This window comes from Sorex araneus, chromosome 3 (assembly GCF_027595985.1).
Source record: "Sorex araneus isolate mSorAra2 chromosome 3, mSorAra2.pri, whole genome shotgun sequence".
Taxonomy (NCBI): domain Eukaryota; kingdom Metazoa; phylum Chordata; class Mammalia; order Eulipotyphla; family Soricidae; genus Sorex; species Sorex araneus.
In genome coordinates, this window is record NC_073304.1 from 35324407 (window position 1) to 35339628 (window position 15222).

Below are 15222 nucleotides of genomic sequence, written 5' to 3' on the forward strand. Positions count from 1 at the left end.
CAGGCTTAGGTCTCAGTTATACAATGCTGAAACAACCATCCCTCCACCAGCACCCATATATCACCACCAAAAAAAAAACCACACAGTACACCTCCCATCCCGCCCCCCCACCCCCGCCTTGTAACTGATAAGTTTAATTTTACTTTCTGTTTACTTTGGTTACATTCAATATTTCAACACAAACCTCACTATTGTTGTTAGGAGTACCCCACTAGATTCAGACCTACTGTGAAGACAAATGAGGTCGCGCGGCTGCACTAGTGGCCGCGTGGTTTTGAATTTTCGTACTTTAACAACTAAGTCCAAGGAGATTTCTACCAGATATTGGATCATTGCAGGCTTGAAAATACAATCTGTGGTCATCATAATATGGCGGACACCGCGCCCTTCATCCCCGGAGAGAAAGAGGCGAGAGAGAGAGAGAAATACCTTTCCCCTCCTGGGAGGGCACGGGGCCGAGGCTTAGTTCTCAGGCTGGAGACATTCTGCGAGGAGTTGCCCATGCTGAAAGAGGTTTTGCTGGGTCTGGATTCACACTCGTGCAGCTGCGGAGAGGCCACACATGCGTGCGGCCCCCGGGATCACATCTCGGCGGTGGGAGGGACCGGTGCCTCCCACCTTCCCAAGAGCACCCTCGTGTCCTTTTGCTGCAGTTTTTGTCGTAAATCCCATCTGTGGTCGTCTTAATATGTCGGACACCGCGCCCTTCATCCCCAGAGAGAAAGAGGCGAAAGAGAGAAATACCTTTCCCCTCCTGGGCGGGCACGGGGCCGTCACCTCCATTCTAAAGGGTCACCAGGGCTGCACTGGCAATGCCTGGGATGGGCAGCCATAAATGCATCCTTTAAAATGCTGGATTTTAATTTTACTGTTTCTTGCCCGCACGGCAGAGCCTGGCAAGCTACCCATGGCGTATTCAATACGCCAAAAACAGTAAAAACCAGTCTCACAATGGAGACGTTACTGGTTCCCGCTCAAACAAATCAATGAGCAACAGGATGACAGTGACAGTGACTATATCTATTTTATTCAGTGTTGCAAACCTTTATTGAGTGCCTTTGTCATGTAAGGAACAGTGTGGACAATAGGAAGATTTTAAAAAAACAACAACAACAGTTTTTATGTTGTCTATTTTCCAGGTACTTAGAGTAGAGTCTGAGAGAGACAATAACCACCAATACATATAATTAGGAGTAGACTACTGTCTAAGAGCACAGAACAGAGACAACTTTGCGGGTGGGATCTAGGGAAGAAAGAGTTAGGGCCTTTCAAGAATGTAAAGGATTTCAAAGTGGGAGTTTTTGTATAGGGATTTCAGGTGGAAATATAGATCAAGGAGGTGATGAGAGCCCCTAAAAGTTTCACTATTAGAGTGATAACAAAGATAGGGTTTAGTACCAGTGTTTTATCAGTGTCCTGTGGGAAATGACAGGAACTATAAAGAAACTGGTTATGTGAAGGGCCTGCCCTAACAGGAACCACCAGGGGGAGATGTATAGCTTTCTACCTCATGACAGCGAGTAGGCATGGCTTAAAAAAATCAAATTAAAAAAACCTATACTCTATATCTCTTTACCATGATGCCCAAAAAGAGAAAGAGACAGAGACAGAGACAGAGATAAAAGAGAGATACAGAGACAGACACTGAGAGACAGAGACAGAGAAACAGAGAGAGAGAAAAAAATGCCTGTCCACAGAGGTAGGCTGTGGAGTGGGGTGATGGGAGGGAAACTGGGGACACTGGTATACCCTAGTGGAGGGATGGGTGTTGGAACACAGTATGACTAAAACCTAATCACGAACAGCCTTTTTTTTTTAATTTAATTTAATTTTTTTATTTTTTTATTAAATCACCATGTGGAAATTTACAGTTTCCAGGCTTATGTCTCGGTTATACACTGCTCGAACACCCATCCCTTCACCAGTGCCCATATTCCACCACCAAAAACCCCAGTATACCTCCCACCTCCCCAACCCCCACCCCCCACCCCGCCTGCATAGCTGATAAATTTCACTTCATTTTCTCTTTACCTTGATTACATTCCATATTTCAACACAATATTCATTATTGTTGTTGGAGTTTCCCCTCAAAAAAACAGCCCTGCTGACAAGGAAGCATTTGATAGTTAGTTTTCCATTGCTGAGAATGAAGAGATATTAGGATTTCTGCATTTTAGTACTTTAGTAGTTAAGTCCAGTGAGATTTATGTTAGAAATTGCATCATTTCCCTTCCTCGGGCAGCATGGGGTTATGGCTTAGTTCACAGTCTAGAGACATTGGTGGAAGCAGTTGCTGGTACCAAAAGTAGTCTAGCTGGCCTCCGGATTGTGGTCATCAGCAGCAGAGTGGCCACACAAACAAACATGTGGTTCTAATCACGAACAGCTTTGTAAGGGCCTCACTGATTCAATAAAAAAAACTTTAAAAAAATTATACTGTACTTTAAGATCACAATGAGTAGGCACTTTGTCATGAACTAGTTACATGTTTTGAGGACATAAAGGACAATCTATGTATACACAAACATTTTATATCTTTCCAAAATGATATGGTATCTTATTATTAGGATGAGCAAGGGAATGATAGTCATCTTAATTATAGTAACAAAAATTCCAGAACTAATGGCCATTGATCCAAGGAAGCTTACCATTCAAGAATCACCATATCCAGGGAAAACAGACCATGAAGAAGACCAGTGAAAGGAGGAGGAAAGGACCAGAAGTGACAGTGTGATCATGGTAAGGGAGACAGACAGGAGTCTCTGAGGGTGACAGAAAAACAAATTGTAGAGCAGGAGATTGAACCCTGAAAGAAATGAACAACAGTCTAAAGATATGTTTAGATATGTTTCAAAATATGAAAACAAGATGCTTCAAAAGCTTTCTTTATTGATTTGAGAAGGCTTTTGAGTCTGGGCTCCTTGGCAGTGTTGGGGACTCAGGGGCCACCCCTGCTAATATTCTGCCGAACACTGCAGACTTAAGATTTTGGAACTGGGGCTAGTGATGCATTGCTGTTCTGGTGGTGGTGCTGGAAGTCACCAGGGACACTTCCCTAGTTGCTTAGAGGCCACCAGGCCTCACTCCCCGGTATTCTTCAAGGGATTTTCATTGTGGTGCCTGGGAGCCATCTCTCTGGCCCCTGATATGGGAATTTTTAAATGTTATAATAGCTCAAGTATTTGTGCTAAACAGTGCTATACCAGAAGCAAGATAAAAGTTTCTCTCAAGTCTACAGCTTTAATTTTCTTTTAAAACCTTCCATCTAGGGGAAGCAATATAGTTCAGCAGTAGACCACTTGCCTTGCATATCCCTGGATTCCATCCTTGGCATTGAAAAATAAACAAATACAATTTTATATCAATATTTATCTTAACAGCATATGTTTTTAAAAACTTGTTGGCCTTTCACGATAGATTGCTGAGCAGTTGGAAGGATACTGAGCACCCCTGCCTTCTCCATCAGCAAGCAGCTGGGAGCCATTCAGGAGCTGCCAGAGTAACTGCATAGACTGCAGGAAGCTCATGGCCAAGTACAATCTCACCTTCTTGGTGCAGGTGTGTGTCATTCTTTCCACTGTCTCAGGAGAAGTGTGAAATAGGAGTGGTTGTCTTTCCCTGGTTTCACCAGCAGCAATTCTAGAGTAACACTGGGGGCCCAGGTGACACTGGCTCAGGGCAGACAAAACAGAGCTCCTAAAACTAGGAGCCACTAATTTTTTATTTACCTCAGTGGCCAAGCAAGATATACTACTCTAGGATTCTCATAGCTCCTCAGATAGTAAACTCCAGCTCTTCAAACACATGGTATTTTTTTTGTCTTTTTTGGGGCCACACTCAGTAATGCTCAGGGGCTACTCCAAACTTTACATTCAGGAGGCCATTCCTAGCAGTGCTTAGGGGACACTGAGGTGCCATGAATCATGTGCAGAGTATATACTCCAGTCATTTGAGCCTTTTGATACAACTCCTCAGACCAGAAAGAAGATAGTATTGACTTGGTATAGACAAGGGAGATATAGAACCTTCCATAAATATCTGGGAAATAGCATAGAGATTTAAGGGTAAAATGTAAGATTCTGATATTAATGGTATCTTATGAACAGTAGGGCCTGTTAATAAGCAAATAACTTTATTGACTGGACTTCATTTGTTTTGTTTATAAGAATCTCTGTCTCTGCATGTTTCTGTCATCCCGTTGCTCATCCATTTGCTCAGGCGGGCACCAGTAATGTCTGCGTTGTGATTTGTTGTTACTGTTTTTGGCATATCTAATATGCCACAGCTAGCTTGCCAGGCTCTGTCGTGCAGCCGAGATACTCTCGGTAGCTTGCTGGGCTCTCCAAGAGGAATGGAGGAATCGAACCCAGGTCGGCCGCAAGCAAGGCAAATGCCCTATGGATGTGCTGTCACTCCAGCCTCATTATGAAAATAATGGCAATAATAAATATATCTACCTCACAGGATTGCTTCATAAAATGATACACAAATGTTTTATATGTGAAGACTCAGGATGCTAAGAACAATCACTCTGGCTTGAGATGGTAGAAGAGAGATGTAATAAATTGAGAAAGGGACTTGGTAGTGACAAACTGGCTCCAGGTGTGAATCTGGTATTATTGAACTGGGTAATGTGAGATGGCCCCTGAACTAATTTGTCCAGGGTGCTTTGTATACACCGAAAAAGGATGAGTGAGCATGCTGTTTTTCAGCAGACACTCTGTAAGAAGACATGCATTCAGTAGTGAAACCACAGGGGAGAGAAAAAAAGAGATGGGAAAGGAGAGAAGAAAGAGGGAGAAAGAGAGAGGGGAGGGAGAGAGAAAGGGCAGAAAGAGAGGAGAGAGAGGGAGAAAGAAAGAGAGAGAGAGAGAGAGAGAGAGAGAGAGAGAGAGAGAGAGAGAGAGAGAGAGAGAAGGGCCTGGCTCCTCCAGGAAATAGCTGAAAAGTTCCCCCAAAGTTGCCAAATAACAGACTTCTTAATCCATATTCCTTTTTGTTATTCCAGTTGACAAATATTATTTGAGTGGGCCAGAGAGATTGGACAGCAGGCACAAGGAGTTTGCCTTGCACATAGCTCTCTTAAGTTTGATCCCTGACATCCCATATGTCTATGATCCCCCTAAGTTCTCCAGGAGTGATCCCTGAGTCCAGAAACAGGAGTGATCCCTGAATATAGCTGGGTATAGCCCAAATCCCACTTATCCTCATTCACACTACCAAATTTTTTTTTAAGAAAAGAAATAAACTTTTTAAAAATTCTTTGAGAACTAATGACAAAGTATGTACTAAAGTTGAAAGGACCTTAAGTATATTATTCAGCAACTACAAAAGATAGTGCCAAGAATATAACACCAATGAACATAAATCTTATCACTGCTTTAAAGGTTCCATGATTCCGTATTGCCTTCGGGATAAAATCACGTTCATTCTAGCAGCATACAATTTTTTAAAAAAAAATTTGGCCCCAGTCTATCCTGCCACTACCCACCTCTCCTTCCACTATCCTTGCCTTGACATGTCACATTTCCTGTCTGTGGTCTCATCAAATTTCTCAAGGCCTTCCCCACTCCAAATTCTTGCAAGATTTCTTTCTATTTTTTTTTGTGTGTATTCCCTCAGAATGACCATTTAAAAGGTCACATTTTTCCCTCTCTGAAATGGCTTACTCATTATCTCTTCCACAAAGACCGGGTAATAGTTTCTGGTTTATAGCTCCTTATAATAAGGCTTTATTCTTCCCCCTACAGTGGAAAGCACAGTCACCATGTCTCTGAAAACTCCTTAAGAACTGTGTTTACTTCCCAGACTTTTCCATTAAGCCTAACACTATAGGCCCTCAGTAATGTTTTTCAGTTGATTGCAAAAGTCGAGCATGTAATGTCACCCTTTAATCCAACTCTCACTAGCAGCACCTTTGCATGCATATCAGTGACACTTGAACCTATTCAGTACAGGGCATTACTTTCAAAGGTTTGAAAATGTGAGAATTCAAGCAAAACGAAAAAAGTTAGGAGCAAGGGTTTTGGTTGGAAAAAAATGTTTGAAGTGCAACCAACATCCCTCTTCAATATCTCATCAAGAATTCATTGCCAAGTCATATCTTCCTGCTGTGCCCACCAAAAGGAATATTATGCCTAGCATGAATGACTCAACAAGAACATCGTGTTCTAATATTGTTCAATTTAACACCTCATTGCTTTCCAAGAAATGATCTGTACACTTAGAGTTCAGCTTGTCACCCTGTTCCTGGAAAGTCTGCAACACCTTCCTGACAAAATTAGTTTTACACACTACTTTATCTCTTTTTTTTTTTATAGACAATTGCATCCCTAATGATTTGCTGATTTGGGTTGGAGGAGGGAGAGTGCCTCTTCTACCAGTGGTTTCTTACTTCTTGCTCATTACTAATTAAATTAGCACCCCAGTACTGAGATATCAATGTCAGTGAGTCATTTCAAAATTTGAAATGGTGCTCAAAATAATGGTTTGAGTTATGCCCGCAGTGAAGTAATTTATAATCTGGGGATGCGTGGGAAGAAAACAAATTGATCAAAATATATCTAACAATTGCTGTTGGACTCTGGCCACCTCAACCTGGGAGAGGCAGGGAGAGGGGAGAGTGTCAATGAGTTTTTCCAGAAGAACTGATACTTTGATGTACTTTAAAAATTAGGGTACAGGGGGCTGGAGTGATAGCACAGCGGGTAGGGCGTTTGTCTTGCACACGGTCGACCCGGGTTCGATTCCCAGCATCCCATATGGTCCCCTGAGCACTGCCAGGAGTGATTCCTGAGTGCATGAGCCAGGAGTAACCCCTGTGTATCGCCAGGTGTGACCCAAAAATAAAAAAAAAGAATTAGGGTACATTAGGGGATGTTGGTCAGAGTGTTCTCTGTGCAGAAGGGACAACATGTATAAAGGTACAAAGGCATTGGAACACAAGTTTGAAAGACTAGAGTATCGGGAGAGAGTATAAATCTATTCCTTCCGTGTAAATGATAAAATTTTGTCTCATAAATCAGGGGAGGCTAACTTTACAATCTTGCCTAACCCACTTCAGATGTAAGTTATCACATAATGAAGTTGAAAAGTTCCTAGATTTCATCACACATATCAGCACTACATTTCCCAGAAAAGTGTTATAGGGAGACATACTGATGTGGCTTCATGCACCAGCTCCATCACTTAGCTGTGGTAGACTGGGGTAGGTACTCTAATCTGCCTTTTTTTCTCATTTGGAAAATGGGTGTTTACCTACCTCTCAGAGTTGCTGTGAAAATTAAAGGAGACCAATTTGCTTAGCACAGGGCCTAATATATGCATTAAGTATTCCATACATGTGAGATATGCTAATGAAGATGAGTCCAGACATTTTAGTGAAGATAGAAGAGCAAGTGGGAGGTAATTAATGTACGGTATTCAATTGCTGTCCCAGTGAATCCCAGAGGTAGAAGAAATTATTTCCTGTTCTCTACATCTGAGGAAATCAGTGCTGAGATGAGTAATGCTTGACCCTGACTGCCATTAAGGACCCTGAATATATCTGAAGTAAGACTAGGTTGGGGAGAGAGAACAGCAAACAGAAGAAAACAAAATAAAACAAAAATCCAAACAAACCAAAAAGAAAAAAAGGAATGAAGAGATGAAGGAGGCAGAATGATTGGCAAAGAGGGATAGGAAATATGTTTTCATGGTACATTTGCCATTAGTTATTTTCCTATTCCCAGTTTAAATCCTTCAAAATTCACCAGAGAAGGTGGAGACAAAAAGAAGCAAATTAAAAAACTTTGAAGAAGTCATATATTCAACTATCTCAGAGAAGTCTAAATGTCAAAAGATTCTAAGTAGTAGGATTCCTTGGAGCGCACCTCAAGGAATGTTTACAAATCTCTTTTCTGAGAGAGCATCCTTAAACTCCTGAATTCTTAGAAAGTCTCTAGTGAGGTTGTTGTTTATTAAGACTATTGATGTCAGGAGGGGCTCAGAGGCTGCTACTTGACAGGAGCAAAAATGTTATCCCAAAGGTTGAAGTATCTCTGAGTATGAAATTTTGAAGTAGTTGTCAAAGATAAACTTCATTATGTGATTCATGTTAAAACAACATTGCCAAAGAATTCTGGTCACACCTTGCATAGCAGTTTTATTTATTTATTTAAGCCACACCCAGCAGGGTTCAGGACTTATTTCTGGCTCTGTCTTCATAGATTATTCCTGGCAGTGTTCTGGGGATGATAGTTGGTGGGAGGGATGAGTGGTACCCAGGTCAGCCCCATGCAAGGCCCTACACATTATACTATCTGTGCCACCGCATAGGAGTTTTTAGTCAGACCCAAACCATTAGCAGTTCCAACAAAAGCATTTTCTTCTAGGAGATTCTCAACATCTCAACAAATAGGATTCTTAAAACACCTATTTGATTTTGACTTGATGTGATTTAATAGCACTGACAGAGGATTCTGTCCTGATCCTTTTTTTCTCACACATCTTTTATTTTTCAATTTATTTTTGGAGACTTAGCTATCCTGACTGTCTTCTATCTTTCTCTGTACTTAGGTCTTCTGTTTTCTCTTTTGATTATTGGAAGGTGAGCAATGAAAACTAAATTAACATCTGGGGCCAGATGTTAATTAAGCAAAATTAGTCAAGCAAATCAAAACCTCCAATTATTTGATGTTAGGCTAGTGAGTCTCAGCGGGGCTTTCTTAGATGTGGTTTTATTTGGATGTGAGTTACATAAGCCTTCTGTCCTGGGAAGTAAGATTGCTTCTGTATGACTTTATGACAAAGAAATGGAAATGGTATGCCATCAAGATAGAAGCTAATATGTTACTAAGGGACCAGGTAGCAGGCAAAACTCTACACAAGAACTCTGCAGAACTCTTATCACAACCCAGCCCTCACCCCAAATGAGGAAACAATATCAAGCTTGATATAGATGTTGATATCTCTTTCTAGACACAGAAGTTTTTGTCTTTCTGCCAAAATGCTAATCTAATAGATTTGCTGCTTTTGATTGTATTCCAAGCCCCTTTAATTTCTAAATAACAGTAAAGATCTTATCTGATGAAAGAAACTTTTTAGAGTACATTATGTTCAAGACACTGACCACGCACCAGGTGAATAGAGAGAGAATTCATGCTTTGCACTTAGAGGATTTGCTCTCTTGAAGAGATAGGCACATGTATTTAAATGCGTACATCTATTTTTGCAAACAAATCAAAACTGCAAGATAACACAGACTGCTGAGTGATATACAAGTAGGCCGATCATATGCATCAGTTTGTTCTGGATAGCCCCGTTTGATGTCTGTTGTTTCAGAGTAATTTTGTCCCTTTTAACTTTCAGGCCTTACAATCTGGATGAGAAATAGTTTAGTCAGCTATGCTCAGAGCAACAGTTTAGGAATTCGGGGAAGAAATTGATTAGTAATGATGGGAAATTATCAATGAAAGGAGAATAAAGAACTAGTTCCAAGAAATCGTAAGGGATGCTGAGTTCAAGTTATAGCATCGCAGGAAAAAGGGATGTAAAAAGGTAAGCAAGAGAATTTGGTAAAGTGTGGTAACTGGCTGACTCTGCAGAAAGGGAACAATCAAGAATGGCTCCATACTAAAAAGATGAGTAGTTATAAAAACTGATGGCCATCATTGACAAGTGTGGGGGAATTAAAAGGAGTTGAGTTTTTTTTGTGTGTGCATGTGTAGGAGTGTGTTAAAAATTAATAAGCTCTTCTTCAGGCTTGATGATTTTGAGACATCTGTTTGGAAGTGTCCTACAGTGAATATTATATTAAATTGAAGACAGCTAGTTAGGGTTGGATATATGGATTCAGGAATTCTATGGAATATCAACAAAAAGTTTTCACCATGGAATTATAAATGGCAAACAATCCAAAATTATTTAGTTGGATTGCAATAATATATTTTAGAGAAGGATGAAATATAGCTGATGAAGGCAGCAGATGAGATCCCAAGATGGAATTAAACTGGACAGTATGTAATCAAGGGTCCAGAAAGGGAAAAATGATTTAAGATGTAGAGGTCAATCTACAGAGCCAATTCTTTGGAAAGAGATTCAAGGGAACTAAGAAGAAAAAATTTAGAGTCTGAGTGATGAGAATGACATAGGCCTCTGGAAGTTCTGTTTTTTTTTTTTTCTTTTTGGGTCACACCCAGCGATGCTCAGAGGTTACTCCTGGCTTTGCACTCAGTAATTACTCCCGGCAGTGCCCGGGGGACCATATGGGATGCCGGGGATCGAACCCGGGTCGGCCGCGTGCAAGGCAAACGCCCTACCCGCTGTGCTATCGCTCCAGCCCCTGGAAGTTCTGGTTTTGTTGTAGTTGTAGAAGTGGGTTTTGTGATAAGAATTGGTAATTCAAGGGAGATAATGAAGGAAGGCTGATTTTGTGAGAAATTGGCAATAAAAGAGAAAAATATTACAAATTCAAGAAACTGGTAGAATTAAGACATAGTTTGGGGGACACAATCAAAGGTGCTAGGGCATGCTTCCTGCCTGGTTCTCATTTGGCAGGACATGTGGTGCTGAGAATTGAACCTAGGCATCCTGTATGCAAAGTTTCACTCCAGCCCTTTGAGTCCTCTTCTTGATCTTTCGAAGGAAGACTTTTCTTTTTCTTTTTCTTTTTGGCTTTTTGGATCACACCCAACAATGCTCAGGAGTTACTACTGACACTGCACTCAGTAATTACTCCTGGCAGTGCTCAGGGGACCATATGGGATGCTGGTGGGGATTGAACCTGGTCCGCCGTATGCAAGGAATATGCCCTACCCACTGTACTATCTCTCTGGCTCCAACCAAAGGAAGACATTTTAATTTTTCAATATGAAAAGAAATTAATGTTCTATGGTAAACCCTAGGTAGCTCTTTTTTTCCTCAGACTAAATTCTGATTTTTTTAATTGCTCATACTGCCTTTTTATTTTCTGAATTTCAAGTAAGCAGTTCAGTAGAACAGGGGAGAAGAAAATGCACATATAAAAAGAACAAATTTATCAGCTAGACCTCAATAGGTGATTAAATGAGCCTATGCCCTCTCCCGGCGCCCGCCCGCCCACCCCATATAGCTGGGGCCTCTTCTGTTTAAGTAGAAAATATATGCATCTGTAGCTGGAGTAGATATATAGGTAAGGAGAGAACTGCTCTGAAATATTGATGAGTTTTATGTTTTGCTTGAGGAAACACCAAATTTTACCAAACAAATCCTCAGAGTTGTTAAAAACAAAACAAAAAAAAACCCTCCAAGTTTGCGAGCTGATGTCCGTCCTGCTGTCTACTTCCTTGGCCCCTGTCTACAACCTTGGCTAGCTGGGTCCAATTTCTTCCCTCCTTGACTACTGTTAATAGCCTCTCTCTGTTATTCGTCCATTCCAGCTTTCTTACACACAGCTTCCAGCCAGATCAATGCTCCTAAAATCCAACTCTTTTTTTAAGAAAAAAATTTTTAGTGAAACACCATGATATAAAATTACAGACTTACATACTTTCGTGATTACATTTCAGTCATACAATGTAAAACCCAGCTCTGATCATATCTATTTGCGCTTAAAGGTCTTCAGCAAATTTTCATTATCAAATGAATGAGGTATAGGCTCTTTACCTTGGCTAATCAATGCACCTAAAGTGTGGCTTGCTTTACTGTGTCTGTTTTAGTTTTTACAATTTTGTTGTATTAAAACTGATGTACATGCATGAAAAAGAGGGAGTCATTTGAGCTCTCTGATGTGAACTTGGGAAATTTTTCTATGAAAACAAACAGGGCTTCACATAGAAGGAAAGTTTGAAGATGAGCTGGAGGTGATTTGTCCAGATACTGTTTAATGTGATAGTGCTGTCTGAACCTTCCCTCAAAAACAAGTGTCTTTTTTTTCTTTCTTTGTAGCACTAAGATTGAGTTAAAGGCTTGATGCATGCTGGGTATGTGCTCTGTGTGAAGCCATAGGACTAGTTCCAAAAGATTTGTTGGCAGTTTTCTCATGGCACTTACCAAATTTGGCTTTATTTTAGAGTAACTCTAAAATAAAAGACCACATGGTCTTTTTTTTAATGGCTTCTGGATGGAGTACTACACTTTACACATGGGTACATTCAGTTCATTAGAAAAAAATTACCTGACTAGGGTAAAGAGACTGTAGGCTATTAAATTTCTCTACTGTTGACCCACATCTATCAATGTATTCTTATTCCTTCTTGGAAAGATGCAAATTGTTTCCTTTTTCATTATAACAACAGTGTCTTACTTATAGGATATCATAATGTTAGTTTCCCAGCTGACCTGGATTCAATCCCTGGTACTGCAAGTGATTCCCTGGACACCTCCAGAAGTGATCCCTGAGCACAGAGCCAGAAGTAAACCCTGAGCACTGCCAGGTGTGCTTTCTCTCTGCCCCCCATAATATTAGTTTATATTGGGTCATATGTAAAAGAAGAAGGTTTTGGCTGTTTAGTATAAATGGAATGCTCAATTAAAATTTTGATGCATAATATTTGTATAAGTGTTTTATAATGATAAGTTTGTGAAAAATTTTATTTGCAGAAAAATATTTTATAAATCAAGGGTTCTCATATGAGGAAGGTATTATACATAAGATTGTGCACTTATATTTTTTCTATTCATACTTTTCTTTGTATATTTTATTTTCGTGTTATTAGATGTTTAAAAATACCCTTTGTAGGGTTCACTTAATTCTTTTCTTTTAATATGAAATAAACAAATGCAGACAATAATTATGTTCTTATGTATAAAAACATTAATGTTTCCCTGGAAAGAGTCTTTTTCCATTACATTTCAAAAAGGATCTCTCCATCAGAAGACGGTTAAAAACCATTCTTAGGAATCAATACATCTATAAAGGCTTTTAAACTTTGGCCCCATACATTATTTTTGCAAAGAAAAAAAATGGAATGTCTGAGTAGCTGCTCCAGACAACAAAACCAGAACAGATAAAATCACTTGGAATAATTCTAAATGCTGCTTCCAAACCTCTATTCTGTTTGCTCTATACTAAAAATCTTTCCTGTAGCTGGACTGAAGAACTAAGCAGCATAATCCCACTCGTGATCTAGGAGGACCTTGCCATCCTTCACATACTGTTCCTTTCTCCTCATTTCAGTACTAAGAGGCCGCTGCTGCTTCCATAGGAGATTTTCACCAAGATACTCACTATCAAAATTCCCAGGTGACCCTTTCTTTCTGTGCCAATATTTCTTTCTGACCCAACGCTTTCCATTAGGAGTTTGTTTGAACAATCGTGAGATATGGGCACTAGACCTAAGATCTGAAGACACAGGGAAAGGGGAAAGAAGCCTTGGGATAAAGGTGGAGGGATCCTCACATTCTGGTGGTCCTGCTTAATGTCGCAGACCTGCAAGTGTGAAATATTAAAAATGAATGAATAAAATGGATAGTTTGAAGTGTTCAGAGGAAAATAATGCAGAGGTTTGCAGCACCTGCCTCGCAAGTGTGTGGAACTCCCAGTATCCCACATGAACTGAACGGGGTTCTGGCAGCTCTGTTCTTTGAGCCCGGAAGCTCTGCTGTCTGCAGCCCCTGGTGTCACAAGTAATTTCTGGTCACACCACAGCTTGGTGTGTGTAAGCACCACAAAAAGTGGTGTGACCTTTCCCCCACCCCCACCATGTCCTCTCCTCCCCTCCATCCCTCAAGCCTCAGATAAAAGTATGAGCCCCTGTGAGCACATGTACCAACACTGTAACTCCAGGGGTGCAAGTCTCAGTGGGTACCACTACCTGATATGCAACCTCCAGCGAGCACCACAGCCATGCGTCTGCGTTACCCCCATGCACTGCAACAAAAATACCAACAAAAGTGAAGGGGAGGGGCTGGAGCAATAGCACAGCCAGTAGGGCGTTTGCCTTAGCACGTGGCTGACCTGGGTTCGATTCCCAGCATCCCATATGGTCCCCTGAGCACCGCCAGGAGTGATTCCTGCGTGCAAAGCCAGGAGTAACCCCTATGCATTGCCAGGTGTGACCCAAAAAGAAAAAAAAAGTGAAGGGGAAAATGAGGAAAATTAAATTAAAAGAAAAATTTACAAAGCACCATGATTTAGAAGGCTATACCTAGTTGGATTTTAGACATACTATGTTCCAGCACCAATCCCACCACCAGTGTCTTCTTATCCCCATCAGGGTTTTCAGGTTCCCTCCCACGCATCCCCAATCCCTGCCCTCTGCCCCTAGCCTGCCACCTTGACAGGCACCTTTTTAACTTTGGCTGTTGAAGTTTGGGGGTCTCTTAATTTCAGCATGGTTGACTCTGTGTTTTGGATATTTAGGTCTGCCACTCTTCTACACCACTCATGTTACTTGGATCCCCGTGACCCCTCTCTCCATTGCTTCTGTCTATCTCTTCTCCCCTCCCACATCAATTTCTCTCCTCTGCCCTTCTCCCTATCCTCTAGTTGCCAAGGGTGATCTATGCATCATCCCCTTTTTTCCTTTTTTAAAAAATTTTATTGAATCACCATGAGATATTTAAAAGCTTTCATGTTTGGGTTACAATCACACAATGATCAAACACCCATCCCTCCACCAGTGCACATTCCCCACCACCAATATCTCCGGTATATCCCCCCCTTTCCCACCCTCCCCCTGCCTCCATGGCAGACAATATTCCCCATACTCTCTCTTTACATTTGGCATCATCCCCCTTTAAAAGATTGCATTGTCTCATTCAGATATTCTGGAGGCATTTATTTTTAAAAAGAGTTAAAAAGAACTAAAATATCTTTTACCCTGGTCCATCTCAGGCCCTAGATATTCGCTTTTCCTGGTAACCTCTAGTGAAAGGGAATTATAAGACAATCTTTATTTTGTTACAAATCTGCTCCTTTCTTAGCTTTCTACAAAAGGTTCTACTTGATAATTATTATTTTTTCTGAATATTTTTCTTTTCCTATTCCCATTGGGGTTAACTCCCCCAAAGTGATTTAATTTAGCTAATGTTCTAATTAGAGCAACTTCTACTCCAGAAGATATCCTGGGCTTTCTCATCAGTGCTTTTCCGTATAATAACTGCATTAAGAAGTCTCTGAACATTAGAGAAAAAAGAAGCAGCCATTTAATGCAATGGAACCTACCTCATTCCTCCTCTTCTTCTGGCCCCATTTTCTTGGCTACCGGCAGTTTCTTTAGCAGATAAGTCTTTCAACACTGGAGAAGGGCTGAGAAGAAAAGC